Below are 20,252 nucleotides of genomic sequence, written 5' to 3'. Positions count from 1 at the left end.
GGTGGATAGCCTGAGGTCAGGAGTTTGAAACCAGTCTGGCCAACATAGTGAAACCCTGACTCTACTAAAAATACAAAAATTAGCCAGTCATGGTGGCACATGTCTGTAATCCCAGCTACTCAGGAGGCTGAGGCAGGAGAATTGCTGGAACCCGGGAGGTGGAGGTTGCGGTGAGCCGAGATCTCACCACTGCACTCCAGCCCAGGCAACAGAGCTAGACTCGGTGTCAAAGAAATAATTAAATTAAATTTAAAAAAAACTATGCAACTACAGCTAACTCCTTCCACCCTGTCCCAATCCTTTCTTGTACTTCCTTTTACAGAGGTAACCAGCTTCCTGAACTGAGAGATATCATTAGTGAGCATAGTTTTATTTTCTTCTTTTTTTCTTTTCCTTTTTATTTAAATAATAGGGACGGGATCTTGCTATGTTGAACAGGCTGGTCTTGAACTCCTGGCCTCAAGCAGTCCTCCCATCTCAGTCTCCCAAAGTGCTGAGATTATAGACGTGAGCCACCATGCCCGACCAACTAGTGAGCATAGTTTTAAATCTCCCCACATAAATACATGCATCATTCAGGGCCTTGACAGGCATGTGCAAACGGGGTCATGGAAGACAATTTCATAAAAGTTCTCTTTGCAAATGTGGAGGCTGCAATAAGGGACCCCAGAAAGGGATGGTGAAGCATCTTGGGGTTAGCAACTGAAGGTTCCCTGCTACAAGAACTCAGGAAGACTTGCCACTGTAGCAGAAGTTTACCGACAGTACTTGTGGTCTTCAGTGAACACATGCAGCCTCCGCAAACCCCTGGCAAAGAGGGAGTAGGCAAGGAGAGGAAGAGAGGTAATTCCCCCTGCCTCTCTCTTCTCCTCCCCTCAGACTCCTACTGGTGCTTCCCATTGGATGAACCCAACCAAAGACAGAGAAAAGAGTTCTCTGATAAAGTCCATAAAGCTTCCCAGGGCCAGAGGGAGGTAGAGAAGGCCAGGAGGAGGATGTGACAGCTGGAGAATATGTGTCCACAAACAACACAAGCATTATTTGTGTTTTACAAATTCTCTTAAACGATATCATACTTTTACATGGTTTTTGTTTGTTTTTCTTGAGGCAGAATCTCACTCTTATTGCCCAGGCTGGAGTGCAGTGGCGCGATCTCGGCTCACTGCAACCTCTGCCTCCTGGGTTCAAGTGATTCTCCTGCCTCAGCCTACCAAGTAGCTAGGATTACAGGCATGCACCACCACACCCAGCTAAGTTTTGTATGTTTAGTAGAGACGGGGTTTCACCATGTTGGCCAGGATGGTCTCTAACTCCTGACCTCAAGTGATCCACCTGTCTTGGCCTCTCAAAGTGCTGGGATTACAGGCGTGAGCCACTGTGCCTGGCCTAATTCATGCATTTATTTTAACTACTCTGTAGTATTCCATTGTTTTGCTATCCCAAGAAAAGTTGCAATGAACAGGCTTAGGTACACACGGCCTGACCCATAAGCTCAAGAAACTTGCTTGGGTATTTATACAGAAGTAAATTTGGCTGGGTGTGGTGGCTCATGCATGTAATCCTAACACTTTCAAAGGTCAAGGTGGGCAGATCACTTGAGGTCAGGAGTTTGAGTCCAGCCTGGCCAACATAGCGAAACCCCGTCTCTCCTAAAAATACAAAAAATTATTTGGGCATGGTGGTACACGCCTGTAATTCCAGCTACTCAGGAGGCTGAGGCATGAGAATCACTTGAACCCAGGAAGCAGAGGTTGCAGTGAGCTGAGATCGCACCACTGCACCCCAGCCTAGGCAACAGAGCAAGACTGTGTCTCAAAAAGAATAATAAAAAAACCTGCTTAAAAAAAAGTAGATTTGTTGAAATGAAATTATGTACATACCAACTTTACTAAGTACTGCAAAATTGCTCTCTATTGTAATTATTCCAATTTTTCACTCCCACAGACTGAGTATAAAAGCCCGTTTCTAGTTCTCCACCCTCACCACAGTTAGTGTTTTCAGGATTGAAAAAGTTGCCAATCTAATGGCTCTGAAATTGTGTCTCATTGTTATTTTAATTTGCATTTCCCTGCTCTATACTTTTCTATGCCTCATAATCTCCAATGGTGACACTGAAATCATGACAAACCTTCTATTATCACAAAGCATGTATTAATGCTGCTAATGTTCACAGAATCAATGGCCATTACAGAATGTGCCTTCAGTTGATTGCTCACACCTCAGACTCCTTGAGTTTTCCATACATACAGCTCATGAATGCCAGATTACATGCTGAGTGATTTCATGAAGGAATGCTTGCCAATCAGCTCCATGAGAAAGCGATTCAAAATGATGTTGGTTTCCTATGTTTTCTTGTCACTTTTGAATAATCCTGTTGAAATGCAAGTCACTTATGGAATGAGCTCCAAGATCTTTTTTTTTCCCACATGAAAAAGACAAGATATGAAACAGCAGGTGTTAGCAGGTTTGTGTTTGTTTAAAATTTAAAAACATGTAAAATGCTTATGAGAGTGTGCCTCTGGGGAGGAAACATAATTTCAGACTTACAGTGGGAAATAGATTTAGTTTTCATATAGAACTCTTGAAAATTTTTCGCCTCTGTTTGTTTTACCACCTCCAAATAGGCTAACAAACCAAAAAAATATGATCTGATTAAAACACAATTTGTGACTTTTTTAAAATCCCAAATTCTTTTGTTTTAACTTGCCATTAAATGGATGATTAAATACTGTTTTGGTCCACTGCGGCTGTTATAACAGAATATCATAGCCTGGGGGGCTTATAAACAATAGAAATCTATTTCTCACAGTTCTGGTAGCTGTGAATTTCAAGAACAAGGCAATAGCAGATTCAGCCTCTGGTGAGGGCCCACTTCCTAGTTCATAAATGGCTGTCTCTTGCTATAATCTTGCATAGCAGAAGGGGACAGGGGAACCCTCTGGGGTCTCTCTCTCTCTTTTGTTTTTTTTTTTTTTGAGACGGAGTTTTTCTCTCGTTGCCCAGGCTAGAGTGCAATGGTGCAATCTTGGCTCACCGCAACCTCCACCTCCCAGGTTCAAGCAATTCTCCTGCCTCAGCCTTCTGAGTAGCTGGGATTACAGGCATGTGCCACCATGTCCGGCTAATTTTTGTATTTTTAGTAGAGACGGGGTTTCTCCATGTTGGTCAGGTTGGTCTCGAACTCCTGACCTCAGGTGATCCACCTCCCTCAGCCTCCCAAAGTGCCAGGATTACAGGCTTGAGCCACCACACCTGGCCTGGGGTCTCTTTTATGAGGACACTAATCCCATTCATGAGGGCTCCACCCTCATGACCTAGTCACCTCCCAAAGGCCCCAGTTCCTAGCCCATTACATTGGGGATTAGGTTTTAAGGTATGAATTTTGGGGGGGCATGAACATTCAGTCTATAGCAAATACAGAGCTATGTGAAAGGGAAATTTCTAAAATCAGAGATTTCCTTTTACTATAAACAATACACACTCTTCTTTCGGTTTACAAGTCATCATAAATGCAGGCCAGTTTAACACCCTGGAATAGAAGGACAAACAGTTGTCAAACTACTGCAAAATTGCTTAGAAAACTTTAGGCCAGTCTCATGTTTTTATTTCAAGGAAGTTGTGAAATTTACTTTTCCATCTATAAAACAGCAGCGTGACTGTGCTCTGTGGAAATCTATTTTTTTATTTAGAAAAAATATTCCATTGTGCATTCCTCCCATATGAGCAACACATTTACCTAGGAAGATAGCAGATGATTTTGTAACCCTAGGTATCCACATGCATGATCACTTTGTCCTCTGCCACGCCTGTGGTAACTCCCTCCACAGTGCCATTAGCGCTTTGCCCTGGTTCCTGGGAAGGGACACATGCTTTTTGGATGAGTGAAAACATTTTCCTGGGAGCAAAACGACTATCCAGATCAATCAAATTCTTTTCCCCATGGACTCAAATACACATTTCCTACCTAACAAGTTTTTTTTTTTTTTTTTTTTTTTTTTTTTTTTTTTTTGAGATGGAGTCTCACTCTGTCACCCAGGCTGAATGGAGTGAAGTGGCATGATCACGGCTCACTGCAACCTCCACCTCCCAGGTTCAAGTGATTCTCCTGCTTTAGCCTCCCAAGTAGCTGGGATTACAGGCAGTCGCCACCACACCCAGCTAATTTTTGTATTTTTGGTAGAGGTGGGGTTTCACCATGTTGGCCAGGCTTGTCTCAAACTCCTGACCTCAGGTGATCCATCCGCTTTGGCCTCCCAAAGTGCTGGGATTACAGGAATGAGCCACCGCGCCCAGGCTTCTTCTTTTTTTTTTTGAGACAGATTGTCCCTCTGTCATCCAGGCTGGAGTGCAGTGGCAGGATCTCGATCTCAGTTCACTGCAACCTCTACCTCCCAGGTTCAAGTGATTCTCATGCCTCAGCATTCCGAGTAGCTGGGATTAAAAGCGTGTGAGACCACGCCCAGCTAATTTTTGTATTTTTAGTAGAGATAAGGTTTCACCATGTTGGCCAGGCTGGTCTCAAACTCCTGACCTCAAGCGATCTGCCCACCTCAGCCTCCCAAAGTACTGGGATTACAGGCGTGAGCCACCACGCCCGGCTTCTATCAACTATTTAAAAAAAATTTTTTTTTTTCATTGATCAATACCTGAAAAAGTGTTTCATTTTGAAGGTAAGTTGTATGTTGGCTGGTTGCTTTTTGGGAGGTGATGTTAAAGGCACTATTATAATAATAGATGTACTAGATATGATTGTTATTTTATGTACCATTTCAATATATGTATAGACAAAATCATGTAATAATTTACACAGTATTTAAAATTTTGAAAGCAGTTTCATAAACTTCCCCCCTCCTTCCTGCATAACAAGTTCTTTTGAACCTACCAGAACAATTTATTTGTTTATTTTTCTTTTTTTTTTTGAGACAGGGTCTCACTCTGTCACTCAGGCTGGAGTGCAGTGGTGTGATCACAGCTCACTCCCAGGCTCAAGGGATCCTTCCACCTCAGTCTCTTGAGTAGCTGGGACCAGCGGTGCACACCACCACGCCTGGCTAATTTTTTGTATTTTTGGTAGAGATCGGGTTTTGCCATGTTGTCCAGACTGGTCTTGAATTCATGAGCTCAAGGAGATCCACCTGTCTTGGCCTCCCAAAGTGCTAAGATTACAGGCGTGAGCCACTGTGCCCAGCCATTCAAGGACAATTCAGAAATCAAAATCCATATGGCTAATTCTATTCATTTACTCATTCTTTCTCCCGGATTTTCACTCAACAAGCATATATTGAGTGTACATTGTGAGCTAGAGACGGGTTAGGTGCTGAGATAGAAAGACGAAAAATCCCAGTAAGATGTCACAGTATAGTAGAAGAGACAGGATGTATGGATAGCTAATTGCAATAAAGCACTACAAGGGCTGTGAGAGTCAGCTATATCCAACCTAGAGTATGTGTGTCAGTTAGCTATTACTGTGTAACAGCCCTTAAATTCTTTATAGCATTCGGTGCCATTTTGCTCATGCATCTGGGAGTTGTCTGGGTGTCAGCTGATCTAGGCAGGCTCAGCTGGGATGACTTGACTTGCCTCCATGTATCTCTAATCTTCCTCCTGGAACTAAAGGGCTGGCCTACACATGTTCTTTTCATTCTTACAGCAGAGGGGCAGGCAGGAACATATGTGGCTTCTTAAGGCCTAGGTACAAAACTGGCACATTGTCACTTCCCATTTTTCACTGGCTAAAGTAAGTCATGTGGCCAAACCCAAAGCCAAAGAGTCAGTAAATATATTCCAGCCATTTAGAGGGAAGGATCACACATTCACTCAGAAAATGGCATGAATAAGTGGGGAGTGAGTGAAGTATTTCAATTAATAATATGACCTTTCAGAGATGGATACAGAATGAGAAATAATTGGTTGAGGTTCAAGCAAAAGATGCTGAGGAAAGTGGTGAGCATCCATATTTTTTACTCTTATAAGTGGTTCACTATCCCCTCCCCTCCCCTCCCCTCCCCCTCCGTCCCTCCCTCCCTCCCTCCCTTCCTTCCTTCCTTCCTTCCTTCCTTTTGTTTGAATGGGGTCTCTTCTGTAGCCCAGGCTGGAGTACAGTGGTGCAATCATAGTTCACTGCAGCCTCCTGGGGCACAAGCAATCCTCCCACTTCAGTCTCCCAAGAAGCTGGGACTACAGGCATGTGCCACCATGCCTGGCTAATTTTTAAAAAATTTTTTGTGGAGTCTGAGCACAGTGGCTCATGCCTGTAATCCCAGCATTTTGGGAGGCCCAGGCAGGTGGATCACTTGAGCCCAGGAGTTTGAGACCAGCTTGGGCAACATGGTGAGATACAAAAAGATTTAAAAATTAGCTGGGCTTAGCCGGGCGCGGTGGCTCAAGCCTGTAATCCCAGCACTTTGGGAGGCCGAGGCGGGCGGATCACGAGGTCAGGAGATCGAGACCATGGTGAAACCCCGTCTCTACTAAAAATACAAAAAATTAGCCGGGCGCGGTGGCGGGCGCCTGTAGTCCCAGCTACTCGGAGAGGCTGAGACAGGAGAATGGCGTGAACCCGGGAGGCGGAGCTTGCAGTGAGCCGAGATCGCGCCACTGCACTCCAGCCTGGGCGACAGAGAAAGACTCCGTCTCAAAAAAAGAAAAAAAAAAAAAAAAAAAAAATTAGCTGGGCTTGGTGGCACACACCTGTAGTCCTAGCTACTTTGGAAGCTGAAGTGGCTAGATCACTTAAGCCTGGAAGGCAGACGTTGCCATGAGCTGAGATCACACCGTTGCACTACAACCTGGGTGACAGAATGAGACCCTGTCTCAAAAAATAAATATAAACGCATACATAAATAAATAAATTTTTTATAGAAGGAGGAGGTCTCACTCCTGGTTGCCCGGGCTGATCTCAAGCTCCTGGGCTCAAGCAATCCTTCTGTCTTGGCCTCCCAAAGTCCTGGGATTACAGGTGTGAGCCACCATGCCTGGCCATGGTTCACTATTATTTCATTAATTTTACTTTGTTCTCTGCGCATAGGTTGTAAATTCCTTGTGAGCAGAACTATAAATTACATGTGCTCTGTGTTCCTCTCCACACTTTGGCTTATACTGGTTTATTAATGGATTGACTATTAATAATGGACTCAGGGAATAGAAACTACAAGGAAGATACGATACCATTCCTGGTTGGATGCAGTGGCTCATGCCTGTAATCCCAGCACACTGGGAGGCCGAGATGGGTGGATCACCTGAGGTTGGGAGTTTAAGACCAGCCTGGCCAACATGGTGAAACCCTCGTCTCTACTAAAAATATAAAAATTAGCCAGGTGTGGTGGCGAGTCCCTGTGGTCTCAGCTATTCAGGAGGCTGAGGCACAAGAATCACTTGAACCTGGGAGGTGGAGGTTGCAGTGAGCCAAGATCATCCCACTGCACTCGAGACTGGGCAACAGAGCAAGACTCCATCTCAGAATAATAATAATAATAAAAGACACAATACCGTTCCTTTCAGAAATGTCTGTTGCCTTTTGTAATCATAGTGATCAAGACTACTAGTTGAATTTAATTAGCCTACTTGAGATAAAACTTCTGAAATGCCTGGATTTCTACTGTGTTGGGATTTTTTTTTTTTTTTTTTTTTTGAGATGGAGTCTCGCTCTGTCGCCCAGGCTGGAGTGCAGTGGCGCAATCTCGGCTCACTGCAAGCTCTGCCTCCTGGGTTCACGCCATTCTCCTGCCTCAGCCTCTCCAAGTAGCTGGGACTACAGGCACCCGCCACCACACCCGGCTAATTTTTTTGTATTTTTAGTAGAGATGGGGTTTCACCGTGTTAGCCAGGAAGGTCTCAATCTCCTGACCTCATGATCCACCTGCCTCGGCCTCTCGGAATTTTTATCCCTGATATCACTATTTCTCATTTAATGGTGTCTCTTGGATTGCAAAATGATGTGATTTACCTTCTTTATCTCTTTAGAAGAAATAGCTCAATGTCTACGTCTGCCTCATCAAAGTATTGGACTCCACATTAAACTAAAGAAATTATCAAAAGACAGTAGTTATAGGATGAAATTCAATTTTTCTGAAGAGTGATGATAAATAGTCTCAGTTGTGTGAGCATCCTACCAAACTGCCTGGCTTTGCTGGCAATAAAAATACATTTCTTATTTTTTAATTTTTTAAAATAAAGACAAGGTCTCCCTATGTTGCCCAGGCTGGTCTTGAACTCCTAGGCTCAAGTGATCCTCTCACCTCAGCCTTCCAATGTGCTGGGATTGCAGGTGTAAGCCACCATACCGGCCATATATTTTTTACTTCCAGAAAGAAGAGTAGAAATTGTCAGTTTCAGTTTTTAAGTCTCTGTATTGGTCACATCTATGAGGTTGTCTCAGAGCAACTATCTTCTGCATGTATGTATGTATGTATGTATGTATGTATGTATGTATGTATTGGCTAGTGTGGCTGAGTTATGCTGTGCTTAAAGCCTCAGAATCATTGCTTGAAACATTATGTTCATCCGGGGTTAGCTAGGGCTCTGTGCCTTGTCACCATCAGCCTCCCTCTAGAACACAGGCCAATGGAGCAACCACCATCTTGAGCATTGCTGGCCGTCATTGCAGAAGGAAAAGAGCTCCAGAGGGTCTTACACCAGCAATTAACACCTTCAACTCAGGCTTGGCGCAGTGGCTCACGCCTGTAATCCCAGCACTTTGGGAAGGCCGCGGTGGGTGGATCACTTGAGACCAGGAGTTTGAGACCAGTCTGGGCCACATGGAGAAACCTAATCTCTACTGAAAATACAAACCAAAAAAAAAAAAATTAGCCAGGTATGGTGGCCTATGTTTGTAGTCCCAGCTACTCGGGAGACTGAGGCAGGAGAATTGCTTGAACCTGGGAGGCAGAGGTTGCAGTGAGCCAAGATTGCACCACTGCACTCCAGCTGGGTGACACAGCGAGACTCTGTCTCAAAAATAAATAAATAAATAATAAATAAATATATAAATAAACCTTCAACCCAGAAGTGGCTCTTTGCCTTAAATTCATTGGCCAGCATTAGTCACATCCTTCACTTAACAATGAGCCTGGAAGGCTCATGAGGGCTCAGGAAGTATAATCCTATCATTTACCTGAAAAGGGGAGAACTGGAAGAAAGAGAAGTACCAGAATATTTGGGTACTACACACAGATATTTACCTTGTTAGTTTCCTGATCCTTAAGAGAACTGGGAATTCTGAGTAGACAGTGAGGAAGTGCAGGAAAAAGTGGGAAAGGACAGGCTACTTGGAGCCTTCACCTGAGCCAAGCTTGCTGAAAATGGGTGAAACCTGTGATGTCTCAACTCTGCCTCGTCTGAATGCTCTGCTGAGCCTGGCTCCTCTGACTCACTTGTTCTGTGATCTAAGCCTCAATTTCTTCAACTTTAAAACGAAGATGATAGCAGACCCTACCTTAGAGGGGGTGTGATGATTATTACATAAGGTAATACATGTGAGTGACTTGGAACAGCACTGTAAAACTTTCTGCAAGGATGGAAACGTTCTACGCTGTCTGATACTGTAGCCACTGGCTACTGAGTGCTTGGAATGTAGCTAGTGCAACCAAGAAACTGAATTATTAATTCTGTCACCCAGGCTGGAGTGCAGTGACATGGTCCTGGCTCACTGCAACCTCCACCTCCCAGGTTCAAGGGATTCTCCTGCCTCAGCCTCCGGAGTAGCTGGGATTACAGATGCCCGCCACCAGGCCCGGCTACTTTTTGTATTTTTAGTAGAGACAGGGTTTTCACCATGTTGTCCCGGCTGGTCTCGAAATTCCTGACCACAAGTGATCCGCCCACCTCGGCCTCCCAAAGTGCTGGGATTACAGGTGTGAGCCACCGTGCCTGGGCTGAATGATTAATTTTATCTAATTTTAATTAATTTAAATTTAAATGTACATCACCACATGTGGCTATAGCTATTGCATGAGACAGTGCAGACTTAAGACTTTGGCCTGGCACCGTGGCTCACACCTGTAATTTCAGCACTTCGGGAGGCAAAGACAGGAGGATCACTTGAGCCTGGGAGTTCAAGACCAGGCTAGGCAACCTAGTGAGATCCTGTCTCTATGAGAAATGGAAAGAATTAGTTGGGCCTGGTGGTGCACATCTGTAGTCCCAGCCACTCTGAAGGCCAAGGTGAGAGGATCACTTGAGCCCAGGAGGTCAAGGCTGCAGTGAGCCGTGATCGCACCACTGCACTCCAGCCTGGGTGACAGAGTGAGAACCTGGCTTTCAACAAAACAAAACAACAAAACAAACATTGCTTAACACACAGGGAGCATTCAACAACGGTTAGCTAAGTGTCAGATTGCTACAGCTAGAGTGGGAGAAGGAGACTCAACCCATAAGTCAAAGAAAATGAGAAAACATCTAGATTTGAAGGAATGACCTCCCACAGAACCTTGCCCCCCTGCATTTTACCTTCAGGTAACAGCTTCAAAGAGAAGATCTGCAAGCATCTAAAGGAAACGTTGGGGATGCTTTGTTCCTCTTGGTCACCTTTGCTTGGGCAGGAAGTCACTCCACATAGAAAGACTTGGCCATGGGCAGCTGGTGGGAAGCACACGTGTGTGCACTCGCCTCACCTTCCAGTTCAGCACCAGCTCCCTTTACACCCTAGCTGCCCTGTGTCCTCATGCTGAGCCCACCGCAGATCCTTGTCCTGCCCAGGACTTCATCCTCCTTGCCTTTAGATCTCCAGTGTCCAATCAGTAAACTGCATCAGTTTCCCAGGGCTGACATAACAAAGTATCACAACCTGAGTGGCTTCTCTGACAGTTCTGGAGACCAGAAGTCAAGGTATAGGTAGGACCGTGTGCTCTGAATGTTCTAGGGGGAGAATCTGTTCCATGCCTTTCTCTTAGCTTCTGGGCATTCCTGGGTTCTTGCATGCATCGCTCCAATAATTTCTATCCATGTCATCACAACAGGGCACTTCCTTGAGTGTCTGTGTTTCCTTTTGGGTCTGTGTCTTGTATTTCTTCTCTCTCTCTCTTTTTTTTTTTGACAGGGTCTTACTCTGTCATCCACCCAGGCTGGAGTACAGTGGTATGAACTTGGCTCACTGCAACCTCTGCCTCCTGGGCTCAAGTGATCCTCCCATCTCAGCCTCCTGAGTAGCTGGGACTACGGGCTCATACCACCACACCTGGCTAATTTTTGTGTTCTTGGTAGAGATGGGGTTTCACCATATTGCCCAGGCTGTTCTTGAACTCCTGAGCTCAAGAGATCCACCCACCTCGGCCTCCCAAAGTGCTAGAATTACAGGCATGAGCCACCGCACCTGGCCTCTTCCCTTCTTACAAAGACACCAGTCATATTGGACCCATTTAATCCAGTATGACCTCATCTTAACCTGATTGCATCTGCAGGGACCCTATTTCCAAATAAGGTCACATTCACAGGTACCAGGGGTTGGGACCTTAACTTATCTGCTTGAGGGACACAGTTTAGCCCACAACAGTCACCATTCCGTCGTGGGCCTATTTTCTGCTGGGTGGCAGCTACTTTATCTGTCACAGTTTTGAGGAGGACTCTTGTCATTCTGTGTGCCTGGTATATTTCTCCTGAGAATAAGTGAGCCGCTGCTAACATAAAGATGATTTAGGGCAAAAATTTTAAAAAGGCACTCCCTTTGGGTAGACAAATTGCAAAATTCATGCTCACTCCATGTGATGAATTACAGACAGTTTGCACTTTCCCTTTCCTGCTTATGCAAGGAAGTGTTACACCCTTCCTCCTTCCCTTTTGTCTGCTTGGAATTGGGTCTGATTGGAATTGGGTTTCGTCAGTTGCAACCAAAGAATCCTGACTGACATAGATGGTACTAGGCGCCACGAATTAATGTGTTGCCTCCCATAACTAATTTCCTGGAGGTAATCCATTCACTTGAATGAAGGTTGGAGCACTGTGACCAGCAGTGCAGCTTTATGGCATTGGCTCTTAGGGATCTCCATGCCCCTCTAGGTCCAGTTTAGGCTGCTCTCTGTTAGACCTGTAGCAGGTGCTCTTGTTGCCACCACGTCCCCTCACTTTGACCTCTCCATCAGGTGGGGCCCTGCTCACAGCCCCTTGGAAGTAGGGGCCCCTACTTCCTCACAAGAGGAAGCCAGCTGCTCAAGAGCTTCCTCTTGCTGCCAGAGCCCACTTTACCACCCACATGGCAGGCCAGAGTGTCCAGGACTTGGCCCCACACTGGAAGCAGCCCTTGCTGCCTGACTGATGGGAGGTGGTATGTTCAACACTACAGCTGCCTTTCCCGGCAGGGGCAGCGTGCAGAGGTATGTTCCACACTGGCTCCCAGAGGTCCCCTGAGGACAAATGCAGCTCAGCTCCCTTTCTCCCCAGTGCCTTAATTAGCTACTCTCTGTGTCAGTCTCCGCCCTCCCCACCGCTCCCCCCCTCCGCCCCACTCCCTTTTCCCCTCCTCCCCACTGGTGTTTCCTGGAGTCACCTCCCACATAAGCTACTTACACAAGAGTCCTTTTCTCAGAGTCAGCTTCTAGGGGTTTCCACCTTAAAATAAGACCTATGCCCACGGTCATCACATGAAGACCTGAGTCAGCCACTGACTGGCCAGACGGCCACGGGTTACCTACTCTGGGCCACGGGTTACCCACTCTGGGCCACCAGTTACCCACTCTGGCCCTCAGTTTCTGTCTGGAAAGAGGTAGCCAGTCACGCTAAAGGGGGACTTCTTTTGGGATAGGCTGTTAGAGAGGCTGATTCGATCATTGATTTTTTTTTTAAAGAAAGCTTATTTTTTTCCTTTGAGTATAAAAGCAAATCATGACGATTATATAATTTTGAAAAACACAAAAATAAATTTAGGCCTGGCATGGTGGCTCATTTCTGTAATCTCAGCACTTTGGGAGGCCGAGGTGGGCAGATCACTTGAGGCCAGGAGTTCAAGACCAACCTGACCAACAGAGAGAAACCCCGTCTCTACTAAAAATACAAAAAAATAGCCAAGCATCGTGCGGCGCACCTGTAATCCCAGCTACTCAAGGGGCTGAGGCACGAAAATCACTTGAACCTGGGAGGCAGAGGTTGCAGTGAGCTGAGATTGCACCACTGCACTCCAACCTGGGAGACAGAGAAACTCTGTCTCAAAAAAAAGAAAAAAGAGAAATCAATTTAAAAAGCTAAAATTACCCAAATTCCACCACTCAAGGATATTTTCTCTGAAAGTAGAGGGCACAGGGTAGCCTGGAACCCTAACGTACCCTGCTTTGCCTCTGGCTATGCTGCAGGACTACAGCCCTAAGATTTCTGCAAATGTCCAGTTGCTGTGTGCAGACACAGCTTGAAATAAACTGCTTGTACAGCATGAGGAGGAAATGTGACTGTCAGACCCTTATGTAACACAGTAGGAAACCCTGAGTGTAAACAGGGTTTTCTTTGTCAAGGAACGGAAATTGGTTTCCAACCAGTGCTTTCAAGGGCAGACCAGGAGCTAGGAAAAGAAATAGGAAGTCATGGAATGGAACAGAGGAAATTAGGAAATGAAAATCTATAGCCTCAGCATGAAGTTTATGAGGAAATTGGACTGTTTTTCTCAAACTGTGCTGGACAAATCTGGGAAGAAAGATTGATTTCTGATCCTAAGAAGACCTGCGGTATGGACCAGCAGGTCAGGCATAAGTGAGGCCTGGTTATATATTTAATAATAACAGAAAAACTTTTGCAAAGGCTGTATCCATACAGGGAGCTAGAGACCAGGTAGAAATACCATATGAAGGCAACCCCAGGAAGTAATAGGAATAATAGGGAAAATGGGCCGGGTACAGTGGCTCATGCCTGTAATCCCAGTGCTTTGGGAGGTTGAGGTGGCCTCGCTTGAGCCCAGAAATTCAAGACAAGCCTGGGCAACATGGTGAAACCCTGTCTCTACAAAAAAAAAAAATAATAAATTATCCAGGTGTGTGGTATGGGCCTATAGTCCCAGCTACTTGGGAGGCTGAGTTGGGAGGATCACTTGAGCCCAGGATGTAGAAGCTGCCCTGAGCCGTGATCATGCCACTGCATTCCAACTCCAGCCTGGGTAACACAGCAAGACCCTGTCTCAAAAAAACCCAAAAACTTAAAATAGGGAGATTATACTGTATTATCTGGGTGGTCCCAATTTAATCACATGATCCCCTAAAACAGAGAATTTTCTCCAGCTGGAGTCAGACAGATGTGGCAGAAAGAAAAGTCAGGGACGTTTTAAGTGTGAGAAAGACTTGACCTGTGAAGGGGCCACATGGAAAGCATGAGAAATAATGCAGGAAGCTTCTTGGAGCAAAGACTGGCCCTCAGCTCACAACCAGCAAGGAAGGTGGGACCCCAGCCCTACAACCACAAGGAACCGAATTTGGCCAACACCTGAAGGGGATCCATTCCCAGGGCTTGCAGTAGGGAACCCAGCCCTGTCACCACCTTGAGTGAGCTTTCTGGGGCCCCGAGCAGATGACTCAGTTGAGCCAGAGTTTGTGAGAGTGGGGCTCTGACCTACAGAACTGTGAAACAATAAATGAAATTGCTTTAAGCCACTAAAATTGTGGTAATGCTATAGCAGCACTAGGAAACCAACACCCTGACATGTCAACTAACCACTGCAAGCCGATGTGAATATGACCTTCATGGAGTGTGTCCCAGGCCATGGGCAGAAGAGGGAATAGCCAGCTCTGCTAAGGAAAGTGAAGAAGGCTTCTCAGAGAAGGCATGCTTTGGGTCCTCTAGAGGTGGACCCTGAGATGAGATTCCAGTGCAAGCAATGGTTTTAGGTGATGCTCCCAGGAAACAACAGTAAGGGAGTGACAGAGTGAGACAGAAAAAGGAAAAAAGTCAATAAAAATGAGTCCGGGTTGTGTGCGGTGGCTCACGCCTGTAATCCCAGCACTTTGGGAGGCTGAGGTGGGCAGATCACGAGGTCAGGAGTTCGAGACCAGCCTGGCCAACATAGCAAAACCTCATCTCTACTAAAAATACAAAAATTAACCGGGCATGGTGGCGGGCGCCTGTAATCCCAGCTACTCCGGAGGCTGAGGCAGGAGAATTGCTTGAACCCAGAAGGCAGAGGTTGCAGTGAGCCGAGACTGTGCCATTGCACTCCAGCCTGGGCAACAAGAGCAAGACTCCATCTCAAAAAAAAAAAAAAAAAAAATGTGAATCAGGCTGGGCATGGTGGCTCCACGCCTGACATCCCAGAACCAGCACTTTGGGAAGCCGAGGCGGACTGATAACTTGAGCTCATGAATTAGAGACCAGCCTGGGCAACATGAAGAAACCCCGTCTCTACAAAAAACACAAAAATTAGCTCGGAGGGGTGATGCATGCCTATAGTTCCAGCTACTCGGGAGGCTGAAGTAGGAGGATTGCTTGAGCCTGGGAAGTCAAGACTGTGGTAAGCCAGGGTCACGCCACTGCACTCCAGCCTGGTGACAGGGCCAGACCTTGTTTCCAAAAGAAAAACAAAACAAAACAAAACAAAACAAAAAAAACAAACTTATCAAGCAAGTTACCATTGTAGGCAGCTGGAGCTTTATCCTTCTCGGGGATGCTGGGAAACTGTAGATTGTGTCTGGGAGGGATGGAGGGACGGGGATTTATGCATCCACTTCCATCAACATTGGTTGGGAGCCTCTTTTGGGGCCATTAATTCCCTAGTACTCAGCCCTTCGATGTATGTATGCAGAGCAGGCACCAACGGTTTCAGAAAACACGCAGGCAAAAGGTTGCAGGTGCTAGCACTTGGCAGTCTGATTGGTGTGCACTGAACCAGTGAGGCCAAGGGGCCAAGGGAAGGGGGAGCACCGGCAGCATTTGAAGGCAGTGAGGGTTTACCAGGCAGAGACCAGAGCAGGTGTTTCAGGCAGATGGAAATGTTTATGCACACAGAGGCCCAAAAACAAGCAAAAGAGTTTTGTGAAGTGGCCAGAGGATTTGAGTCTGGAGTTGGACAAACAGGTTTGAATCCTGACTCTGCCTCCTCACTGCTTATTCTCCTTAGGCAAGTCACTCCACTGCTCTGAGCATTAGCTATATGATGGGAATTATGGTAGCACCTGCCTCATTGTGTTGTCACAAGGATTAAATTATTTTATTTTTATTTTTATTTTTTGAGATAGAGTCTCTCTCTGTGGCCCAGGCTGGAGTGCAGTGGTGCGATCTCGGCTCACTGAAACCTCCGCTTCCTGGGTTCAAGTGATTTTCCTGCCTTAGCCTCCCAAGTAACTGGGATTACAGGCGCATGCCACCACCTTGCCTGGCTAATTTTTGTATTTTTAGTAGAGATGGGGTTTCACCATGTTGGCCAGGCTGCACTCGAACTCTTGACCTCAGGTGATCCACCCACCTTGGCCTCCCAAAGTGCTGGGATTACAGGCATGAGCCACCGTGCCCAGCCACAGGATTAAATTAGGTTATGCTTTACAAGAGTATGGCACCTGGTCAGCCCTCAATAATGATAAGCAATACTTTTGTTGTTGTCCCACCAAGGGTGAATGTTGGCTAGTTGGCTATGCCCACACAAAGAGTGCATGGAGACAAGGGGTCCAGTGTAGTAGTAGGCCGGAAAGCTGGGTAGCAGCTTCGCGGTACCCCGTGAGGTATTTTCAGTTGTAGACTTACCCAGAATGAACCAAGCACAGCTCACACTTGTAATCTCAGTGCTTTGGGAGGCTGAGGGAAGAACACTTGAGAGGCCAGGGGTTCAAGACCAGCCTGGGCAACAGGGAAGACCCAACTTCTACAAAATAGTAATAATTTAAAAAAATAGGTACAGTGGTGAGTGTCTGTAGTCCTAGCTACTCAAGAGGCTGAGGCAGGAGGATTGCTTGAGCCCAGGAGTTCGAGGCTGTAGGGAGCTATGATTGTACCACTGTACTCCAGCCTGGGTGACAGAGCGAGACCCCATTAAAAAAAAAAATGTGAGAGGCTGGGCACGGTGACTCACGCCTGTAATCCAGCTTGACCAACATGGAGAAACCCTGTCTCTACTACAAATACAAAATTAGCCGGGCATGGTGACACATGCCTGTAATCCCAGCTACTCAGGAGGCTGAGACAGGAGAATCGCTTGAACCTGGGAGGTGGAGGTTGCAGTGAGTCAAGATCGCACCATTGCACTCCAGTCTTTTTTTGCCACCAAAAGGGTGGGCGGGAGGGGAAGGCTTATTTTTAGGGAAAGTGAAATAACAATTCAGGACTTCTGAGCCTGAATCTGTGGATCCCAATGAGTCTGAATAAAATTTAGGAGGTCCATAAACTTGGCTAGGAAAAGAATCATTCCTATTTTCACTAACTTCCAACTGAAATTGACCTTCCCCTTCCATGATGAATGTGGGCAACAAACCACAATGATATTAGCAGGAATTGTGATTTTGTCACAAGTAAAAAAAAAAAACAAAAAAGCCCCCAAGTATTTCCAGATTGCAGACATCTTAAAGTATCCTTTATACCCATTACTACTTCAAAATAATGTTTTCTAGACCTGTTTTTAGATTTAGATTTTTGTTTGTTTGTTTGTTTTGAGACAGAGTCTCACTCTGTTACCCAGGCTGGAGTGCAGTGGCATAATCTCGGCTCACTGCAACCTCCATCTCCTGGGCTCAGGTGATTTTACCACCTCAGCCACCCAAGTAGCTGGGACTACAGGCATGTGCCACCACTCCTGGCTGATTTTTTTTTTTTTTGTAGAAACAGGGTTTCACCATGTTCACCGTCCTGGTCTCGAACTCCTGACCTCAGGTGATCCACCCGTCTCAGCCTCCCAAAGTGCTGGGATTACAGGTATGAGCCACTGTGCCCAGCCTGGACCAGGCTTTTTAAAACATCCCACAGACAGAGATATTCTGTGTTTTTACCCCTTCTTGCTGTGATCTTCTTGTGATCAATGTAATTACAAGGGTGGAAGGGCCATAGCGGCCATATCCCAGTTAAAGAGGATGTCTCTTTCCCATTAGGATTGGAAAGGGCCAGGCCCTGCTTAGGTTGTGCATTTGTTCTTGGATGAATCACGACGGAAGCTGATGGATAACTGGGTCATGTTCCCAGCTCTGGGGGTGAGGATATGGCCCCGTCAGCCTCATCAAATCATGTGGAGTCTATTAGTTTCTATTGCCGCTGTAACAATTTACCACAAATTTAGGAGCTTGAAGTTGCACACATTGATTACCTCCCAGTTCCATAGGTCACAAGTCTAAAATGGGAATCACTGGGCTAAAATCAAGGTCATGGCTTGGCTGCCTTCCTTTCTGGAGGCTCTAAGAGAGAATCTGTGTCCTTGCCTTTTCCACCTTCTAGGGACCACCTACATCTCCTGGCTTGTGCCCTATTCCTCCATCCTCAACACCAGCAACCTCCTTCTCATGCTCTTATTTTTCTGGTTCTCATTTTTCTGTCTCCTTCTTCTACTTATAAGGACTTTTGTGTTTATATTGGGTGCACTGGATAATCCAGGATAATCTCCTCACTCCAAGTCAGCTGATTAGCAATCTTAATTCCTTCTGCAACCTTAATTCCCCTTTTCCCTTTTCCATGTAATCTAACACATTTACAAGTTCCAGGGGCTGTGACATGAACATGCTTGAGAGGCTATTGTTCTGCATACTATATAAAATCAACACAATCACACTGAAATAGAGAAAAAAGTGGTTCCCCAAAGGAAGGGATGTTGCACAGGCCAATAAGCAACTGTCTTCTACCACAAAGATTTAAGGGGGCCTGTGCACCGCTCTTGCTGCACTTCATTTATACTTTTATTAAGCATTTGTAGCAGGCGTTTGTGATGTCTGGTGTCACATCTCTGCAATTCACCTGATTTCAGTGCACCTTTGATAGACAGTTCTGTGCACTTTGCCAGTATTATTTCTCAAGCATATATGGAAACACCTCTCTGCTTTCTCTAAGACAGTAGAAGCCAAATTCAGGTGCAACCTGAATGTATCGGGGAATTAACAACCTGGGAGCTACCCTCACCCCACGTGGAATGGGAGCAGTGCCTAGATGCTGCAGCTTCCATCTGCTGGTGTTCTTCTCCTCCTCCTCCTCCTCCTCCTCCTCCTCATCCTCTTCCTTCTTCTTCTTTTTTCTCCTTCCTCTCCTTCTCCTTCATGGAGTCTCCCTCTGTCACCCAGGCTGGAGTGCAGTGGCGTGATCTCTGCTCACTGCAACCTCCACCTCCCAGGTTCTATCAATTATCCTGCCTCAGCCTCCCGAATAGCTGGGACTACAACCGTATGCTACCGTACCAGTTAATTTTTGTATTTTTAGTAGAGATGGGATTTCACCATGTTGGCCAGTCTGGTCTTGAACTCCTGACCTCAAGTGATCTGTCTGCCTCGGCCTCCCAAAGTGCTGGGATTACAGGTGTGAGCCACCACGTCCGGCCCAAGTGGAGCACTTCTTGGTGTGCTTTCTTCATGGTTCCTTCGAAGGTCCCAGCAGGATTCACACACCTCATTCAGACACCTTGTGTTGGCTTTTCCCCCTTTTTGGTTTCATTCTCCCTATTCCTTACTCCTGCTTCCTGGCATCACCTCCCAAATAAACTACCTGGATCCACGCCCTTCTCTCAGATTTTGCTCTTGGGGGAAACCCTATTAGACAGCACGTATTCCTGATGTTTGGCAGAGAGTTACTGATGTGGCTGTCTACACGGTGGAGCCCTGCCAGTACAAACCAGTGCAGTTTGTTTACAGGCATCTGTCCTGATGAGTTAGTGTCCATTCCATTGGCTGATGCTCACGCCACACAAGTCATCTGGCACTACTGAGGTCTATCAGCACAATAACATGAATCACTGTTCCTGATGCACCCTTTTTGGCTGTTTATCAGGTTCCAGTTTAAGACATATGGATAAGGAGTATAAATATCATAAGACGCGATCCTTAGGGTCATGTGCTAAAAGGTCTGTGTACCTATAATGGGGAGGAAAGGTTGTCTGAGGTCATCTTAAAAAAAGAAAAAAAAAGTTCAGGGTGAGAGCAGGGTTGTTTATTTGAGTTCTGGCAATCTCTCTGGGAATTTATTTACATGCCAAGGGAAACATGAGGACAGTGGACTCTAGAAAACTTGTGCCCCAAGCTGCAAAAGACAGCAGGCTTGGGCCCAGAAGGCACCGAGACCTTGCCGAAGACTCAACGAATACCTGATGGCCGAGCACAGTGGCTCACGCCTGTAATCCCAGCTCTTCTGGAGGCCGAGGCGAGTAGATCATCTGAGGTTGGAAGTTTGAGACCAGC

Source organism: Symphalangus syndactylus, chromosome 24 (genome assembly GCF_028878055.3).
Source record: "Symphalangus syndactylus isolate Jambi chromosome 24, NHGRI_mSymSyn1-v2.1_pri, whole genome shotgun sequence".
Classification (NCBI taxonomy): domain Eukaryota; kingdom Metazoa; phylum Chordata; class Mammalia; order Primates; family Hylobatidae; genus Symphalangus; species Symphalangus syndactylus.
This window is presented reverse-complemented; position numbering follows the sequence as displayed.